This window comes from Pyrgilauda ruficollis, unplaced genomic scaffold (assembly GCF_017590135.1).
Source record: "Pyrgilauda ruficollis isolate IOZ18807 unplaced genomic scaffold, ASM1759013v1 scaffold14, whole genome shotgun sequence".
Classification (NCBI taxonomy): domain Eukaryota; kingdom Metazoa; phylum Chordata; class Aves; order Passeriformes; family Passeridae; genus Pyrgilauda; species Pyrgilauda ruficollis.
In genome coordinates this window covers 5,494,222-5,514,485 of record NW_024512543.1, presented here as the reverse complement: position 1 = coordinate 5,514,485, position 20,264 = coordinate 5,494,222, and the positions used below count along the sequence as shown (strand labels likewise).

Genomic DNA, 20,264 nt, shown 5'->3' with positions numbered 1-20,264 from the left:
GAGACTTATTTTGCACAAATGTTGACAGAGACAAGTACTGCTTTTATCATCACTGTCTGAGCTTATAAGAGAAGTATACCATTCATTTCAAATGACCAAACAAAAAAGAAAGTAGCGTCCCCTGAGCATCGATCATTATTCTCAATTATAAATCATGAAAACCATACTATGAACAAAAAGCAACACGTTTTTAAACATTTCAGATTTCTCTTCACAACCACATTGCTATTAATACATTCCACTGATTCATGTTTTTAATTTTATGTTCATAGAAAACACCTCCACTTACAGAAAAATGGTTCCTCTTGAAAATATCACAGGCATTTGAAGGACACAGGTAATCTGTCTTCAAAGAAGCAGCAGCTAGTAAAACAGAAACAAAATATACAGATAAAATACTCTTGTTTAGAGTTAAGTAATTCAACAGCTAAATAGCCAACAAGTTGGAGAATGATATTCCTGAAAAAAAGAACCTTCCATTGAGAATACCTGCCACAAAATCTTAGCAGTATCAAACTGCAGTGCTTTTCTAGAAGAATGGTCCAAGTCATCCAGAACTTTTTTAACCCAAACAAGTAATTATTTACATTTTTCCTATCCTAAGGAGGTTCTGAGGATAGGACTGTTATTCATTGCTGCTTATAAATCAACTCCTCTCACCTCTCCTTCTCCCGCTCCCTGCATAGGCCCTTTTTCGCTAAAACACTGTCTGGCTTTCACAGTCTCTGTTCCTCTCATCTGAGAGTTTGCCCTCTATGTCTCAGCTTCGCATCTCCTCCTTCCTTTCTGCTCTTCAGCCCCTGGTATTTAATGCCAGCTGCTTCCTTGCTGCTTCCTCGCTGGATGCCAGCACAGGCGGTACTAGTGGTACTGCACAGATTGTCCCTGCACGCCCGTTCTGGAGAGCCTCCGCGCAGGAGGCTGCGACTGCAGCAGGAACACCGCTCGGGCACGGGGGAGAGCTCAGGGGCCTCATCAGACCCTGCCAAGTCTCGCCAGCGTTATAAACTGGGAGTGAAGAGAAACAAAGGTCCTTCACCAAACTCAGCTACTGGAACAGTAAACCTAAAATGAGTGTGTAAAATCTGTCCAAGCTAAAAAGCTTGAATTGGGACGGCTCCCTCACAGTACAACAGCCTCTCTCTAACTTCCAGGGGATGGGACTGCTGGAGCTATTCATCTGAACTGCAGAGTAAGCTAAATAAAATACTGGGTGTTTTTCCTGCACTGTAAATCTCAAAGCTGACTGATGAGTCAAGATATTGAGACTAACACTTCCAGAATGATAGTTAAGACAAACCATCAGCCTGTGCAGACTTGACTTGCAACACTAAGCTACAAACCTCAGAAAATTAAAGACTCACTGATAAGCAACTCTGCCTTTGGCTCAGCAGGGAACATGGCTGTAGGCAGCCAATGCAAAATATGCTACTTCCATTCATGAGGCAGTGTCACTTAGAAAAGGATACATTTTAGGTAATAAAGTAAAACATCCAAATCCCAACACAACAGCTTCAAAAGTTAATTGTGGGACAGTTTTTCCAAATGCATCAGAACGAGTACTGCAACACCAACCACCATCTGATTATCTGAACTAAGAAAATCATCTAAGAGATGCCTTCTGTCTTTAACAAGGCAATACAAGTGCACGTGCTGTGCCCTGCAGCTCACACTTCATGCACTCATCCTCTCCCACTGTTCCTGGGTGAAAGACCCTGAAGCAACCATCAAACCAGCTGATGGGGAAAGCCTGGACCACCCCTTCCAAAAGTACATCAGTTGAAAAATTCAGTGAATTACTGTGTATGCCAAGCTCAAGATTTTTGTTTTCCCATTTGCAACTTCTATTGTGTAAGCTGCCTATTTTATCCTCCAGTGGCTTTCTGTTTTGGTTTTTAATTTTAAATCTGCTTGGGACTTTCAAGGAAACAGAACAACTACAACTACAATTTCAGTAGCACACTTAATTATTTCAACAGCTGTTCATAAGTGAGATTAAGTCCATTAACAATGGGGGAAAAAAACCAAATAGAAAAGAAAAACCAAGCGTCACTGAAAAATGCAACTTTTTTCCTAAGATCAGAAACAGAATTCTGTTGATTTAGGTCTCGCAATTTTTATTTGTAGCACATATCCTTAAACTTCCTTTCAAATTAAAACAGGCACACTAATGTAAAACTCTGATGCAGAACTACATTGTCAGTCCTCCAGCCATTTGGAATTATTTTCTACTTGTTTTGCACTTAAAATGCCTTTCCAGACATGACAGATTAAACAGAAGCTCATGTGTCAAGCAGAAGTGATCACAAAACCTACATGGAAAAAACCACTAAACCAGATTGAATTTGCATCTGTTTGTCTTCCATTCTTCTTTAATGTCTTGAATTTACCACTATAGTCTATTTCATAGAACTAAATAAAGGAAGAGACAGAGTACCATACTTCAGAGCTGAGATTTTGAGTGTTCTGTTAGAGCCACACAATTGGCAGCACCAGCAAAGCATGCTCAGAGCTGGATCAGTAATTCGCTAAGAAATTCATCAAACAGCAGCCATATAGAAGAAGAGTGAGATTTCTGCCACACCTCTGGTCTCCATGGCTTCAGTTCTCAGCACATGTAGCTGCGTTATGGTTATTTGAACAGACATTTTCAAGCATCATCCTCCACTGAGTGGTTCCAGCCAGGAACAAGGGGAGACCTTATCAGCAAGGCAGTCCCAAGGCCTCCGTTACAGAGTACATTTAGAAGATACCTAGCAACACTTTTTGTTCCTGAAGCTAGAGCAAGTCTGCTCAAGTTACAGATATAGTACAACAAAAATAGTCATAAAAGCCATTCGTTTGTACAGTGCTTTATATCTTTGCAAGCCAAGAACCTCCTCTGTGCTCTTTTATACTGTTCTGACTAAGACAAGAAGACCTTTAAGTCAGTCCTAGTCTTGCCCAAATAAGAACTGCAGAAAAACACCATACACACAAGTAGGTGATTAGCAATACCAACAGAGAATTAGCTATTCCCTCCAAGTCTTCCTGAGTGAAATACCAGTCCAGAAGAGCTCTGCGAGGTGTCTCTGGGGGCGTGGGCTACAAATCACACTCCCAATACAACAACAAAGCACAAGCATCATCTCTCTTATTCTGAGAAATACCAACACTGCTCTCCAGTTCATTAAGAATGAGCTGCTTAATGGCAGCTTTTCAATAGCATGCTGGCTTGGACAGCCCACACATTGATTCTGGATCTTACCCAGGCTGTCAAAGCCTGCAGAGATAAATAAAACTGTGGTGGCACATACCATTGCCAGCCAATTGTAGAATCTGATCTAGAAAATGAGGGACCCCAATACTCTAAAGCTCCACAAGGAAGAGGTCAGAAAGTTAGCAAATAACACACAAAATAAATTCTCCTTAAAAAAACCCAAACTGATGTTTGAATTAGAAAAATTAATGCATAGTTTAAGCCAGCTACTTACAATAATGTACACTAGAATATATAAAAGAACTAGTCGAAATGATTTCTAAGGTATTACTGACTTGCTTTGAGGACCAGTAAAAGATAGGGATCCCAGAGCAATATGAAATAGGGTATACATCTCATAACAATACTAGGGAAGTGGGAAATTACTTAAGTAGCAAGACAAACAATGTAGTTCTGATGCTTAGAAAGATCAGGGTACATTGCTAGGGGAAAAGAAGAGTGATTTACGTTAAGGGAGAAAGATAATTGATAGTCAGGAAGCCTCAAAACAATACAATGTTCTCTCTTGGGTAAATGTATTACTGAAGCAGCAGGTACAGCTTATGTAAGTTCAACTACTGTTCAACATAACCTGGAGACTATAAATCCAAAATAATTAGTGTGGAGAACAGTAACTACTGGAAAATTCATTTTCAGAAAACCAATGGCTGAGTACAAAAAAATAAACCAAAACAGAAAGAATTTTGGGTCGGTGTCTCTAGAACTTGACCTGTAGCAGATTTAGTTTAGTTTATTAATTTTGGTGACCAAACACAGGCCCCCTTGAAGAATCTGCAAATGACACCAAACTAGGGAGCTGGTGGAAAGGGGGAAAGGGGACAGAAGTTGCAAGGAATATGAAGGAGATGATCCTAAGTGAGCTTAAGAAATCAGGGATTCTAAAACACACTTGGTGACATCCATGCAAGTGAGAGCAAAACCAAATACTGTAACTCTGTAAAAGATCATTAAATAAAAAACCTACACACATGCAGAAACATCCATATTAAGAGTAATAACACAGAAAAGAGAAGCTATACAGGATCACAGACTAAAGAGTCATAAACCTGATATTCATCTTGAAAGCCAAATACAATTTGAGAAGGTGATAAGACTACTGAGCACATGAGGTTAAGCTGTTTCAAGTGCAGTCAATACCATTGTCCTAGCATTGAAATACCACATACATCATTCTTGTGTATTTTAAGGAACAAATACTGAAAATTTAGTTCTAAGATTACTAAAAAGATACTGATAACAAGCAAAAGAAAAAATCCTTCATCATCTTAATATAGTTATTTGACTTTCCAAGGGGTGTCTTATCTATAGTAAACGAAAGAAAAAAAAAAAGCAGTCTTTACTTATGAACTCATTTCTATGACTTATTTTAGATGACAGTGCACATTAAAAGATTTCTCCTTCCCTTCACCTTCCCTCCACAAATAGAAAAATTCCTTCCTATTTCAGTTTCCTCTTTTCTTAATCTTCTAGTAAAATTAACATGGAATTTTTAAAATAGAATTGATTTCATACTCGACAGTACTACTGATATTTGTACTAATTCTACTTGGCAATTCACACTTGGCAATTCATTTTTAATGCAGTTAAAATTTAAAACAAGGTTCAATATGAGGATTTTTTCCTTCTAGCAGTTGCATTCTGACTCCAGCTGGTATCATACCCTGTGTTTACACCATTAATGTAAAACAATTTAGACTTTACTAACAGTTGTGTATGCACACACTTATTTTGGCTCTGTCACATGTGTATTTTAGCTTTGATTTTATTTTTCAGCTGTCCTGTGAACCAGCAGTAAAATTCTAACTCATACTTGACCAAAATCCAGTACATATTTACATCAGACAGACTTCAATTATTAGAGCTGGAGTGTCAACAGCCCATACCAAAATATGACACCATCTTTCAGCCTTTTAAAAAATTCAGACTTCCAGAAACTCTTGTTTAGATTTTAGATGTCCACCATGCCAATGCCTTCAGCAACATTCTTTTCTGCCAGAAATTTAGGAATAGTACATTATACACATACACACATTAGTTCCTATGAATCCATGTATTGAAACTGAGTGGCAAACACACACACACAGAGCAGCCAGAAAGCCACAAACAGGCAGCATTCCCCATTGCCTTTAAAAATATGTAGGCATATTTACTAGTTCCGAGATCTAAAAGCCAGAATAACATAAAAAAGCTGTCTGAAAACCCAAGATTCCTTACATATCATGTGAAAATATTTGCTGAAGGACAGAACAAGACTTTGATTACACCTCCAGGGCTAGTCCAAATCATCTGTGAAACCAGACCATGAGGTCTGGGTCCAACAGTCACACACGATAAGGAATGCACAACTCCTCCACCAACAGAAAGAGTACCGGCAGGACTGCAGGAGGAAAGGAGGTAACCACTGGCCTATGTACAAAAAAAAGTGCTATTTCTCTGATACTACAGGCAAAATGCAGTGTTTTCAGATGCACTAGCTCCCATTTTCAGAAACAGAACTCAGAACATTCAAATTACTTATCTGGATTTATGACAGATTTTGTAAAGGTTTAAAAGCAAACCTTACATTGACATTTAGAGAGAAAACAAAGAATCTGGCAAACAAATTAGAGAAAAACATAAAACTACACAAGTAAAACAAGTTAGCCCACAGATTATCACATCCACCTGAACAGGTCAGCAACATTAGAACAAAAGGGAGATAAATGCTATTGAAAATAGGGAATTGCAATGATTTTACCATTGCCTTGCAGAAGGCTGACCTCTCTCCTAACATTGTATTTTCCATCAGGAAACAATCCCCAAAATTATTTGTGTCCTACATTTTGTTATTGTTTGGGAACTTGTGAGACAGAACAAACAGTGGTGAGCTCTTAATTATAGCAACACACATCTTACTGTCCAACAAGTCTTCACAACCACCAACTCCCACGTATGATTATGAAATTTGTAAAGCCCCTATGCCTCCAAAAGGCAAGGAAGTACTTTATGCAGTCAGCCCAGTGATTAAAAGAGACAGAAGTATTATTAATCTGTGGCAAATCTGCAAATTTACAGGTCATGGCTCTTAGTCTAGAACTTCCATTTTCAGACAATAAAGATTTCTACATATCAAGTCTATCTTTAAGAATCCTCTCATTTAACCACAAAACACAAAGAAAACAGAAAAACACTGTATTAGAGAATAAGCAGCTGTCCAAACATCTACTGCAGTCCAGAAAATAAATCCTACATCACTGTGAGGGTTTTCAATCTTGAAAACATTAGCCAGTGACTTCAGAGCACCACAAATAAAACACCCTAGAACTTAGGCTTGCTTTTTGTTTTGGGGATGGGATAGGGGATAGTCAAGCTTCTTTCTGAAACTATTTTGTTAGAATAAAGATAATTTTACATTAGACACTTCATGGCAAAAAAAAGTTACTTCATTACTGGATTTATAAGTGTGTACCTATCCAAATACAAGAAAGCACCATCTGGTCTATATGAACAGAAAATATTGGTCTGTGTTACATTTCATATTGATTGTACTGTTACAATAAGGACAAATGATTCTGAGGTTACTCCTGCTCTTACCTGATCTTGCCAGATCTATCATTACCCTGTATACTCTTATTAATGTAAATCATGCATTAGAACACATACTGCAAAACCCCTCAGACTAATAAAAGGGACTTAGGAAAATAATTACTAAATCTAGATGTTGATAAAAAAATACATTAAACCTTAGAGATATAAAGGAGTTTTTCAGCCACTCAAACCAAGCAAAAGATTTCTCCAAAGGACCACTGTCCAGTATAATATGAAGTACATTATTTTAAGCAAGAGAAAAAGCAATGTCTCTATGCCCTCTGTGCTTCAATACATTTTAAATTTTGGTCCTGTGAAATTCAAAATAAACCCTATGCTCATGTATGCATCTCTACCACAAAATATAAACACATTTTGACATAGCTTTCTGATTTTTTGTACTACTTACTACTAAAAGCATTTCAATATAGTTCTGTAATTCCTTGTCAGTCATAGTTACTGTAAAAACACTATTTTTCAAAAACTAAATGAAAATGACAGGCCTGGTGAATTCGTGCTACACTAAACTAGTACTGTAAGCTACAAAGGAAACTGTAAAAAGGCAATCAAATACAGCTTAAATAAGAAAAATATGAAAACTGTTTATTTCAGCTGATTTGTCTAGTCATAAAAGCATTAAAGAAGAATATTTTTAAATTCCTATCAGCCATGATCAGGATGATCCTGAGCTGCACCAACCAAATGCCAAGCCAGATGTACTGTTTCAACACCTCACCAGTCAATTTAGAACAGAGGTATTAACAGAATAAAATTGTTTTATAGGTAAATTGTGTTTTCAGTTGAGATGACAGAACATGCAGCAGTCTCAATAAGGCTCATAGCTGGAGTACCAAACCCAAACCTCAGGCTCAAGGATTGGTTTTATTTAAGAAAGGGAAGAGAAAAATGTCAGTTCTTGAGAGCTTACCAAAGGACAAGAAAACTTCTATTTCTCTCGGAACAGAATTCTGGACAAAAAAAAAAAAAAAAAAAAAAAATCTGTCAGGAAAAATACAAAAGGAGCGACATTAGTCCCTTGGTCACAAAAGAGCAAGCAGCTTCTGTAGCACACTCAGATTTTTTGTATAATGGCCATGTTTGTTGACCCATTCCATACCAGAATTTCAAAGTATGTACTAATACACTCTTGCAATTTCCCACGTCCACAGTAAAGCTCTCTAAAGGGTCTCTAAAGGTTTTCTATATTGATTTGCTTCAGAATCTACTCATTCAAGGGAAAAGCTAAATCTCTGTTTTCATTTAATAGGCAAAATTAGAAAACAGCTTAAATCCTGATTATATAAAAACATTAGAAGAAGGTCAGTCACAATCCTCTTTGCTCTGTAAATGAACAACTCCAGAAGCGTCCTCAGAGCACAGAGACCATTTAGTTTATTCTCTGGGGGCCCCTCTGGACTCAAGATATGTAACTGTGCAACTACCCTAGAAAAAATGAAGAACCATATTAGTTGGTGAACATGAAGTAACAGTAGAAATAGGTAATAAAAATGCAGTAGGCACACCTCTGGACATGTCAGTAGAGGTATCATTGATCCAGAGTAAGCTTAGGCAAGTTTAAGCCCTAACCATGACTACAGGAGCCCAAACTCTGGAATATTTTACATGCCGCAATGCCTTACAGCTCTGAAGCACCCACGGTTAGGCGTCTGTACCAAACAGATAATCAAATATGAAAAAAAAAATTTAAAATACTACCTGGAATTATCTCAATTCATTGTAGAATTCTTTATATTGAAGACTATGAAGATATTTGTAATCATTAAGTTATACTCCAACACTCACAAAAAACCCCCCAACAACACAAAACCAACACCCACGCATTGACAGCATTAGGAATTATTCTGAAAAGAACACTGGTTCTCTATCATATCACCACGTAAGACTTCTGCCATCAGTACCACATGCAATTCTGCTCTTCCCAATTAAAAAAAAAAGCTTTTGCAGAATGAGGAAGTGTAAGAGAAAGGCAACAAAGAGCAAAAGGTACTGGATTTCCTGATTCAGAAAGTCCTGACATAGAAGACATTAAGTCTACAGCTACAACTCCATCCTATCTTCCTCCATTTACATCTGCTGCTGTGCTCGGCCAGATGCAACACACGTGTGGAGAGATAACTTGGATTTGACCTGAGTAAGCTAACTGGACTTCTGGATGAAGGACAACAGTTAAATTTCAATCTATGAGAAAATGTGTCCAACTTGTCCAAATATTTAACCATCTCTTCGGACTATCTTTGTAGTGTCTCTGAAGATGGTCAGGAGCCTCAACATTACCTTCTATATCCTAGCCATTTTAATGAAAGCAAAGCTAAAACCCCCAGATTAACCTTCAGTAATGAAAAAATGACAACCGCTTTGCAGAATAATCCAAGAAAGAGCACTTGGCTCACAACTTAACTCCACAGCAAAAATATTAAATAGCCACTGCATTTACCCGCTCTTCTCTCTCTCAAGTTTTCAGTCTAACCAAATGTACCTCTGCTTCCCTTTTACAGTCAAGAACAGATACAAGGAGCACAGATCTCCAAGGTACACGTCTGTCCCCTTATACTCCCGCACAGCTAAGCATGTCAATGCTTTAAAAAATGCTATAAGCTTCTGATTCTAAATTAATCCCAACCAGGAAAGTCCTCAGGCTTTAGCAGCAGTTCATCTTCCACACAACCTCCCCTCAAGGGCAACTTATTTCAGAGAAGAGAGGTTACAGCAGTTTTCCCTTCTCAGAGGAGGGAACGATGTTCTGGTTCTCAGCTTCAACCTTTTTCCTCAGCAAACTTCTGCAAAGAGCTCTAACCTAACCATCAGAAGGGAGAAAAAGATGAATAAAAAGTGAAAGATATGCTGAAGAAAATAAATGCTGAAAAGCAGTAGAGTAAATAAAGGAAAAGAGAGCACAGTAAAAAAATAGAACAAGAAATAACACAAAGTAAATTATAATATTAGACAATGATTGTTCAGTGCTTCCTCATAACCTGAAAAATTACACCTATACTATCACACAGACATACAAGCTTACTGCACCTCTAGTCTACAGGCTTTACAAACATTACCAAGGACACAGCAACAAGAGGGAGCAAGAACAACTGTGGCTGCTTCCCTAAAGTATCACTATCACACAAAGAAATCAAGGTCTTTAAGAGCAATGCTACACCAATAATGACAAGGTTAACTTAAAAAAGCCAAAACAAGGGGGGAAAAAAAAAAAAAATATGTTGTCCTCTCCCACGTCTTGTGTCACAGCTACACAACCAGAAGTATCCAACCACTTGCAAGCATGCACGACAAAGTAAACAGCTTGGTCCAACAACCAGATGAAGAAGCAGCTTTCCTGCCTTCCTTTTGTGTGCAGATGGAATGAAGGAACTAAAGGCTGGTACGCCAGCACACTCTAGGTTCAGCCTTGACCACTGGCACATCCCAACACTGAGCCTCACAAACTATGGGACATGGATGTGACTAAAGGAGGGACCATTCCCACACAGGATGTGGCTAAAGGAGAGGAGCCTCACAAACTATGGGGCACTGATGTGGCTAAAGGAGGGACCATTCCCACATTATCTCTGAAGGTTTGCACGCACACACACCCACATACAAAATGCCAACAGCAATAAACCCAAAAAATCCACCATGCCACATCCCAATTTCTATCCAAGCAATTCCCCAACTTGAAAAGTCTTTGCCACTCTAGACTTGCCAGTTTAGAGAAACGTCTCCTGTTGAATGTTTTCTAAATATACATATATAGATGCAAAAATGCAACTTGATGAGATTTAATGACAAACCTTACTTCTTCTCCTTTCATTTCCTATTGCAGATGAGCAGGCATTGGAGACGGCAGCTCAAACACAAAGCTTCTGTAAATATGCTATGCATAAAGCCAAAGCTGGTTTTTCAACTACTCTGATGAATTAGAAAACTGAAAGCTTCCTTTGTTTAAAAAAAAAAATTCTATAAGCTGTAAGAGACTTGGTGAAATGATGTATCAGTGATATTAAAGGTCAATGTAATAAATAGCATAGCTTTGAGGTACTGAAGAGCTGTGTATTAGTACCAAGTCTTTACACAAGGAATTGATTGAATGAACGAGTGACTGATGACAAATTCATCTACATACACAGGGCGTAAGACTAAAGAGATCAACATGCTATAAAATCTACACACAGTAAGATGATTAGGAAGCACTACTTATTAATTGCATTACTATTACTGCTACAGAGACAACTGAGACTCCCTTCTTCCAAGGAGTCACATGGAAAAGACAAAGGGTAATGGGCACAAGTCGCTTCTGGGGAGATTCCATTTGGACACGAGGGAAATTTTTCACACTGAGAACCATCAGCCATTGGAATAATCTCCCTAGAGATGCAGTGTATTTCCCAACATCAGACACTTTAAAGATTTGGAAGGACAGAGTGCTGGGTCATCGTGTCTACAGAATTGTGCTTTTGCCAAGAAAGACTGGCCCAGATAATCCTTGAGGTCCCTTCCAAAGTGGTATTCTATGCTAAAACTATACATTTCCATTATGATGTGTACAGACATGTATCCTATGTTTTATACATAAAAAACCATGACTAATGCCTGATGCTGATGGGATCTGTAAAGCTAGCATCACACTGTCTAGTAAGCACTGATCTTTATCTTTCATCAAATGGAGCACAGTTAAGTTGTGGGTTTGCATTATGCATAAGCAGTGAATACAATTAGGCTGAAAAGCAAGCCAATCTTCTCTGATCTCAAGTGGAAAGTGTGAATTCTGATCTTCACAGGTGACAGCTCTGAGCATCACTCCAATTTACTAGTCAGCTTCCTTGAATCCGTGCACCCAATAGAAAACTCAAAACACGGAGCTGTGGCTAATCTTAAGCCACTAATATTTAAAGAAGAGAACACCAATTAAGAGAGCAAAGCAGTTATTTTACTTAGTCTGGCACAGAGAAATTTGGTTGTACAGCTCAAGAAGGGTACTGAAAAACTGAAGAAAAAAACTAAAATGCATATAAGAAAGGAGAGAGCAAGAGAAGGAAGGGATTTGATCCAGGAAAGTTATAAAAGGACTACCACTGAATATATACCTTTCACTTTTAGGCAGATGAAATCATTTAATTGTTCATCTCTGAATTGCCAGAAACATTGTCTTTGAAGCTTTGTACAGAAATGCTGTATTTCAAGCTAATGCATCTGTTATGAAGCATGAATTTAGCAAATGTCATGGTCAGTGCAGTTGTACTAGTAGCAGTTCCATGTGTTCTCAAAACATTTTACAAATGAATAATGTATTTTGCTCTCTACAGGTAAAAAAAACAGGGAAATAACACTAGTAGTCCAAATTTTGCTGCTCTGTTGTCTCTTCTTCAGGGGTTTACTGGTTTTTGTTTGTTGCTACTTTGGTTGTGGGGGTTTGGTTTTTTTGGGGAGGGAGAGGGACTATTTGTTGGTTTGTTTTAGTTTGGCTTTTTCTTTGCTGGGTTTTGGTGCTTTATTCAGTACATGAACTTACTGGGGGGTTTCTTATGATTCCACACCTGTGGAACTCACAAATTTCATGTCTGTTCAATGTCTCAGATTTATTTAATTGCTGATTCTTATTACTCACCTGAAACAATGAAAATATTTAACTGCAAAATTGTGCTGCTATTCAAGTTTAAGAAGCACAGCACAATGCCCTTTAGCAATGTGCAAGCTGAACAATGCATAAAAATCAAAATACAACAATCGTGTATTCTTCACCAGCCAGTCCCATAAAATGTTAATATAGCAGAATCAGCTGCTTTCCTGTTTAATAAACAGAAAACATCTTGCTTATTAATCAGTACACATTTGTAATCATACAAAGTACTAAGTACATACTTACTAGTTCTGAGTTACACTACTACCACCTTAAGGGGAGAGCTAGGAAAAATTCACAGAATAATGTATGCATTTAATCTACCAACAGCTCTCCACATTTATACAAACTACAGAACTCAATTTCACAAAACCCTCAATTTTCAGGGCACAGGATTGCAGTGATTAAGCACCCAGACTTCTAGTGAGCCTGAAACAGGCTATACTAAAATCCATGCTGTTAAATCCTTGCAATCATTTTAAATCCAGGCTAGGTAGATTAATGCTAACTTGGGTGCGCCTAACCATTCTGGAATCAGGAAGTTTGCAGACATAGCATGCCTCATTCTTGGCCTGCCTATTCAACAGGTGCCTGTAACAGAAGAGAGTATGGATCATTACAACCCATACTATTAAACAATCATTCTGGACTAAGAAAAAAACTTGTCAAAGCATAAAACCCTCACCAGCTTAGAGATAACCAAGAATTAATGGGATCCAGACTCTCCTCTCTTCATTTATTCATATACACTTACCTTCTGAATATCCAACTCTTTCAGTCTCATACACAATGAAATGAAGGTGACACTTTTATTATGAACACCCAATCCCTATGAAAATGGACATATTTAGCTATTAAGAATATTATCCTGTTTTGTTGAAGGATCTTACTGGAATTCTCCAGTTCTCAAATACATTAACTCATCTGTCAGCTATCACATATCAACTTCTATTAGTTCATCACAGGAACTACTACTTTTTTTTCCATTTAAAGATAATTACTGTAGATATCATTGCAATACCACAGTACAAATACACTGTACAAGGCAATCACTAACTTGGGACATGCATCCAATACATCCATTTTCTGTGACTCACAGGTGCATGTGCGCACAAGCACATGCATCCAAAACATAAACATGCACTCCTTAAGGAACACCCTCCTTTTTTTATAAAGAGGCCAAGACTGTAAGTACTAATTGCATGGGTTCTTCCTAAATTTCTTCAGACTCCCCAGGGAAGCAACTTGAACTACAAACCTACACAGTCCTAATAACAGAAATCCTTTGTATAATCACCAACTAAACCCTGGGGAAATCGCTGTGGAAAAAAAATTTAAATCTGCAAAATGTAAGGAAGGAACACAATTCTGTACAACTCTCCTCCTGGCCATTCAGAGAAACAGTACCCAAATAGCTCCTGCTTTCCTTTGCAGGGAACACAGCACTATGTACTCTTAAACACATCCCTGTGAAAAAGCAGGAATCACTGAAGCAAAGCCTTTTCCACCTCAACCCCACCCAACAAGGCTTTTTTACTAGTGAACAAATGAAGCCACAGGACTTCAACCTGTCAACAGGAAAAGAATAGTACAGATAAAACCAACAATATATAACTTAAGGTCAACATCAGTCATTTGTACACAGTTGCCATCTCTTCCTCTTTCCTCCCCACAGTCCTCTTCTTCATTTTAAGTTCAGGTCAAATAAACAGTCTGAGGTTAAGTTTCATGAAGAATTATACAAGTTATAGTCTGCCAGTATCTACAGAAGAATGTGGGGAATTAACAAAACTAAGTTTATGCTGCTGAATGTTTTGCACCTAAATAGTCTTATAAATCAAATTAAGATTCTGTATTTGAAACAAACAAATATCAGCTTTATGGGAGTGTGATACTATTCCTTAAAAAAGCTGCTTGTTAATATGGTTATGTTCAACTCCCAGCTGTAAAACCTGCTCAAGAATTTCAGTAAACAAGACGGGGTTTATAGAACCATGAGCCTATGCATTCATAAACAACCAGTAACCAGAACTGTTACTGAAGAAATAAATTAGGTTTTAAGTATAACTTTGTATTACTAGATTTGCTACAGGCTGGAATTTTAGAATTTTTTAAATTCCACTGAGAAATATTTCCACTTTGAACAAAAAATTGTGGTGTATAATAAAAAGGAATTTACTAGCTTCGATGTTTCAGTGGTGTAACATGGTAACACCACTGGCAAAATGAAATTTACTTACCTCATCATTCTTTACAGAAAGTATGTGACAAGAACACTAGACTGTGGAATCCAAACATAGTAGGGGGAAAAACTACTAATTTACTTTCCATCAGTAAGTTAAACTACTAAGACTCTCTTCATAACTCAAGACAGCCCTTTTTCACTGTCCATGCCCCACTACAGTGTTCACTAGCATCATGATTCTGAAGAGCCTCTCAGAACCACACACTTTATTTAAAAAAAAAAAAAAAAAATTTTTTTTGTATATTGTGAAAGACATGGACACTATTTTCTCCTCTGTGGTCACTTTGAGAGCTATATATAAAAAAAAACAAAAAACAATGATTGTGTGTAGAAATTAGCACTAAAGATGATGCCAAATGAAAAGGTAAAATTACTCAAGGGAAAAGACAAAGTAATTAAACTAGCCTTTTCCAACAGCTCTGCTAGATCTGTGAACAAATATATGTTTCCAGTATATACATCCTCTGAAAGAAAGGTTCTATCACTACCAGAATCAAACATCAGTAGCTAAATCTCTGCCAACACGATGCAGCTTCTGCTGACAGTGTTTCAGAAGGAGAGTTTTAAACTGACACTTTTGATACAACATCCTTCAAGGCAACTGAAACAACTACAGGGCAGATTCTCTCACATAGGAAACCTATTTGTTTGTTTTGACATCCAACAGACTGATGAACCAATGTTACAAGGGAGGGTTTTTCCTGGCAGCAATGTTTTTTGCACTGTTACTTCCAGACTGGACTTCCTCTGCATATCCTATACCTATATGTTTCACTATGTGTTAATAAACACACGATTAAAACATGTTCAGTGGAGGGGATTATGTTTTTACTGCCTTGTTGCAAATCTGTTTCAACTAATCTTAATTGAGATCTCCAATTTTGTTCTCCCTGCAGGTCCATGGCAAATTCTGGTCACCTCCCTCCAGGCAGCACTACTACTTGCACAACCTGTTGAGTTAATTCAGGAAGCTGATCCATCCGAAAACAAATCCAACCCCGCCCATCTTTGCAAAACCAACACCACTGCTCCCTGTCTCTCGTCCTTCCACACCCCAAACCCACACACTGCAATTTTCCAACCTTTCTTCATATACCATCTTGAACCAGGTCATTACACACCTGTCAAGGACGTGCATCTGGTACAATGCAGATGGCAAGGCTGCATGGGCAAAACTGCAGCATCTCACAATTGTTGCATCCATTTTACCTTTTAATTAATTACATTACTAAGTGAAAGGAGAGATCATGTACTAAAAGCCAGTCTTTCTCAAGGATCAGGCACACCCAGAAGAATTATCCTTTTCTTTCTTACAATATGAGTTTAGTTTCACAAGTGGGTTAAAAGAAACCACCTACAGGAACTGCGGTGTTTCAGAAAATGTGACAAAAGCAGGCATTCGTCACAGCCTGAACACAGTCCAACCTGCTTTTGCAAACCCTTCTACACATACCTAGTAGAAAGCAGGGGGAGGGAATAGCCATCTAGTTCCCTTGCATGTCCCTCCTGGAAAAACACTGATGTATAGAGGAAGCATTCAGCAACAGCCTGGGATGGAGTCTGGCACTCTGTGGCAGCCAGCCTACCAGGATAAAGCATCCTGCTGGAGACCACCCCTTGCACACTGCATGAAACATTACACACTATCAGCAGTCAAACACAGCCCTCAGTTTGTGACAACTAGCAGTATTCCAAAAGGTCAGAAGGTACAGAAAGCAGAACATGCACTCTTACCTATCCAAATTCCTGAGAAAGCAGACACATGCAGCTTCAGCAAAAACTCCCAGCAGACGTCACAATCTACTTCTGATGAATCATACCACAGGGGAACCTAGAAGCAAAAAGATCATGGGCATGAACAAAATTGGAATGGGAAACAATCAAATGAAATACTTTTCAAAAGGTAAAGGGTATTCTGAAAATTGTGCTTATGAGAAGCCAGGAGCAACAATGAAGGCTTATGAAACTGTGAATCTATTGATTTTTGCGCATAACTTACACATCTGAGAAAGCCTGTATGATAATTTTCTCACTACAAGAATCCCAACCCTTCTTTTATCGCCCCTTCTCTGAATCGTCATTTTCTTCCAGAACACATTCTGCCAGGCATTTAGAGATTAAACACACATTTGGCAATGCCTGAAAGAAAGGGGACGTTTAGCAGTGCTGTGGCCCATTTTTTTTCCCCTCACTGCTCAACATAAAGTCTGTAACACATGCCAAAAACAAGGGAGAGCAGGAGTTTTATCTAAGTCACCAGCTGCAGTACCCTAAAAAGTCTCCAAGTGTAAAAGGAAATGTAAAGATTCAGAGCTGGTATTTACCAGGTCCTGTATTATAATCTGTATTTTTTCAGAAATGCTCTTAACATCTGACCTCTGTCTATTGCTACAGAAGGCTTGCATCTCTAGATGATATGAGTCCTCTAAAATTAGACCGGGCAAACAGATGTAACCATGGAGATTTCTGCTGCAGTCCCAAGAACTCCGCAGAGGCACAAGCTGGAGGCAGAGCACATACTGCCAATGAAATTTTTGTCTACTCTACTCCCACCAAGCTCACGTGTTAGAGGAGATGTACAGTGAATCATATCAAAGAGAGATTAAAATCCAGCTCTAAGTAAAGAGTCTAAAGAAAAAGACCTAGATTCTTCTCCAGCCTGGTTTTCCCCAATCCAGTTCACTGCACAGCTACATGAACACCTGACACGAGGCAGAAAAGGTATCAGACAGGAGAAGCAGAGGAGGATGGTTCCTTTCAGCTGCAATGGCAGCACAAACTGCACATAAAACCATGGTACAAGGGCTTTGTGTAATAATTATTCCTGAAATTTGATACGTTGATAAGCAAATTTTAATCCACCCATTGCTGCTCTCGCAAAAGTATTTCTTTACAGAGTTGAATAAACTTGGAATACCTACCTGGTGGCAAGAACACTAGCATCAACAAAAATTTTTTAAGAAATCCCAAATACTGTTATCAACAGAACTCAATAAAATAATTATTGCTATCTTTTTTGAGCAATTAAAAATACAGTTGAGGGGGTTTTATTGCAAGTTAAGTTTAGGCTTATTTACAAAATATTGTGTGAAATTAAGACCTTGGTGAAATGAGAAGCACCAGAAAAAGAGCTGCAGTACACAAAAAATAACACAGTGCATCAAATGCAGTTTACGAAAGGCAGAGAGGACGAAAATCATGTTTAAAATAAAGCAACACTCCCAGAAGAGCTGCATTTTAACTTTCATATTGTCAACAAAAAGAGTTTGTCTTTTTCACTAGAATCACATTCTAATTCTAGGATAGAAAAGCTTAATTATAACTTAGCCTAACGAAGCAAGTGTAAGATTTAAAGTCTATTTGTTTATCATTTGCAAGTGGCATTTTGGTAAATCATTTGGGTAGAATGTAAAACAGTAATTTCCACATGTAGTGAATGGCCTTGTGGTCAATTCTGGTCAAGAGAACCATTTCCTTTTTTTTTTTAGGGTGAAATTCTTTACCAATTCAAGCATTACTAAGACACATCACAATTCTGACCCAGAACTCTCCATTTCCTTTGGTGCTAGATTATAGACCTGCTGTGTAAAGATGATTTTTTTTTTTTTTTTGGGTAAAAGATTGCCTGTGAAGCTCAATTGTGATTGGGAAGGCTGCCTACACAGCAGAGAGAGTGAGAAAACACACACTTGTAGAGCTGAAAAAACATCACTGTAGGCGTATGTAAGGAGGGAGGGAAGAAAGAACTTGATTCTACTGAAAAAGGCTATTTTCTGACATCACCCTTGAACAAACCAAAACGTGTTAATTGACAATTGTTGTTTGCTATGTTCCAGCTATCAATATGCAGTACTACAAGCAAGAGGAGGAATCCTTGCAGGTTCACCCCTCTGATCTCAGAATCTGCCACCTACCCATGGAACACTTCACTTCCCCCATTTCTCTGCCACAGCCTGCAAAAGCTGTTCTCATAAAACAGCAAGTCACCTGCAGAACAGCAGTACAAAGCTTTAAAAGTCTTATATAATTAATAACGTTAGAAGTATTGAAATTGTAGGCAAAGCTTGTTCAAAAACATAAGGAGAGAGAATGCTGTCTGAAAACACTAAAAGTAACTAGCATTTGATCTCAGCAGAATCTAACAGTATCTGAACTGCTGAAAAAATAACCACAAGAAGTTCAGATAGCTTTCTCATACAGACTTATAAAAAAATATTTTCCTCCCTACCCTACATAGCCTTCAGTCCCTTCATCTCCTAAGAGAAGTAAGCAGGCCTTTCAGGATGTCCTATTAATTAACTCAGATTTTCAAAAGAAACAAGGAACAAGCACCAGTGGAAAATATCCTTCTCAGTTTACCCTTGGAAGGCATCTCCTATGAGCATTATAATTCCTAAATAAAGAAGCCTCTATGAAGTGTTCTCATGCCATCATAAACATATGAAAATATTTTTATTAGCTCTGTCTTTCTCTTCAGAATAAAAACAAAAGGCTTTTGACACATGTGCTTTGGCTGATTATTACCACAATTACTACCAGGGGAATGAAGACAGCCAGGACAAGTTTCACCAGCGAACTTCAATAAACATGAGATGATTCATTGCAGGGAAAAGATGCTGCTTCTCCCATGGCATTGGGTATCAGCCTACAACCTATTTTGCAACCAGTCACAAGGAGACAGGACTTCAGCACCTAATTCCCCTGAGTGTTCGGGCTGGTGACTTCAAAGCCCAGTGCCTAGTAGATGACTGAATTCCTGCACCCACAGAACACTGCCACAGCAGAGAACAGCCCACAGAGCAGTACCCCTGAGAAGCCATCTGCATCCAAAGCTTTCACAAGGTCCTAAGTTTCATCTCCAACCCAACATGCTGTCACTGAAGATGCTGAATGACAAACTGATAAGTAACATTACTACAATGTAAACTCAACTCTTCTACAACTTTTCAACTACATGATTGTTAAGGACTAATGCCTATTACACATACACATCAGAAACACAGGCAGGACAGGATTTCCAAAAGCATCAAGCCTAACCTGCCCTAAACTATATGGCAAGCAAAAGTAGCACACTCAGCAGAGTCAAAACTAAGTTCTTAAAACTACTTATAAAATGCTCCTGAGGCTCAGTGAAGCACAAATTCTTCTGGGTCAGAAAGATAGAGATGAAGTATCAATGGAAGCTATAAAACTCACTAGCTAGAGAACCTCCTGAAAAATGAAAATCTGAACCAATGAATATGAAATGGCAAAAAAAAACCAGAAATTTAGTTATGATATTTTATGAAAAATCATTTGTTAAGATTTTTCCTTCCTGAGGAGCTGAGGGCCTGGGGTGTTCCCAACACAGAAACAAGAAAAAAAAATAGGGTGACGTAGAATCAAGTGCACAAAATAATGGTCTATAAGAAGTTTTAAGAATTGAGATCCCTTATTCTAGAAAAGGTGGAGTTGTTTATAAAATAAGGTGTATAGATTACTATCAACCTTTGAAATCACAGCCATCTTGACTTTCACCTTGGTGAACAGTGAAGTACTATTTCTGACATTAATAAAACCTCTCT

At 38.1% G+C, this 20,264-nt stretch overlaps 1 protein-coding gene across 4 annotated transcripts in view; it reads right to left on the bottom strand.

The window, feature by feature from the left end:
* The window catches only part of SIPA1L1 (signal induced proliferation associated 1 like 1), a 199,182-nt gene that overhangs the window by 116,202 nt on the left and 62,716 nt on the right, over positions 1 to 20,264 (bottom strand). For 3 of the 4 annotated variants that reach the window (XM_041459962.1, XM_041459961.1, XM_041459964.1), the window contains exons 3-4: positions 16,435 to 16,531; positions 290 to 363 (exon numbers count right to left, since the gene is read on the bottom strand). The gene's annotated coding sequence lies outside the window, so the exon portion shown is untranslated. Of the gene's footprint in view, positions 1 to 289; positions 364 to 6,707; positions 6,718 to 16,434; positions 16,532 to 20,264 lie in introns of those variants that run through there. The other variant, XM_041459963.1, reaches the window with a different exon arrangement.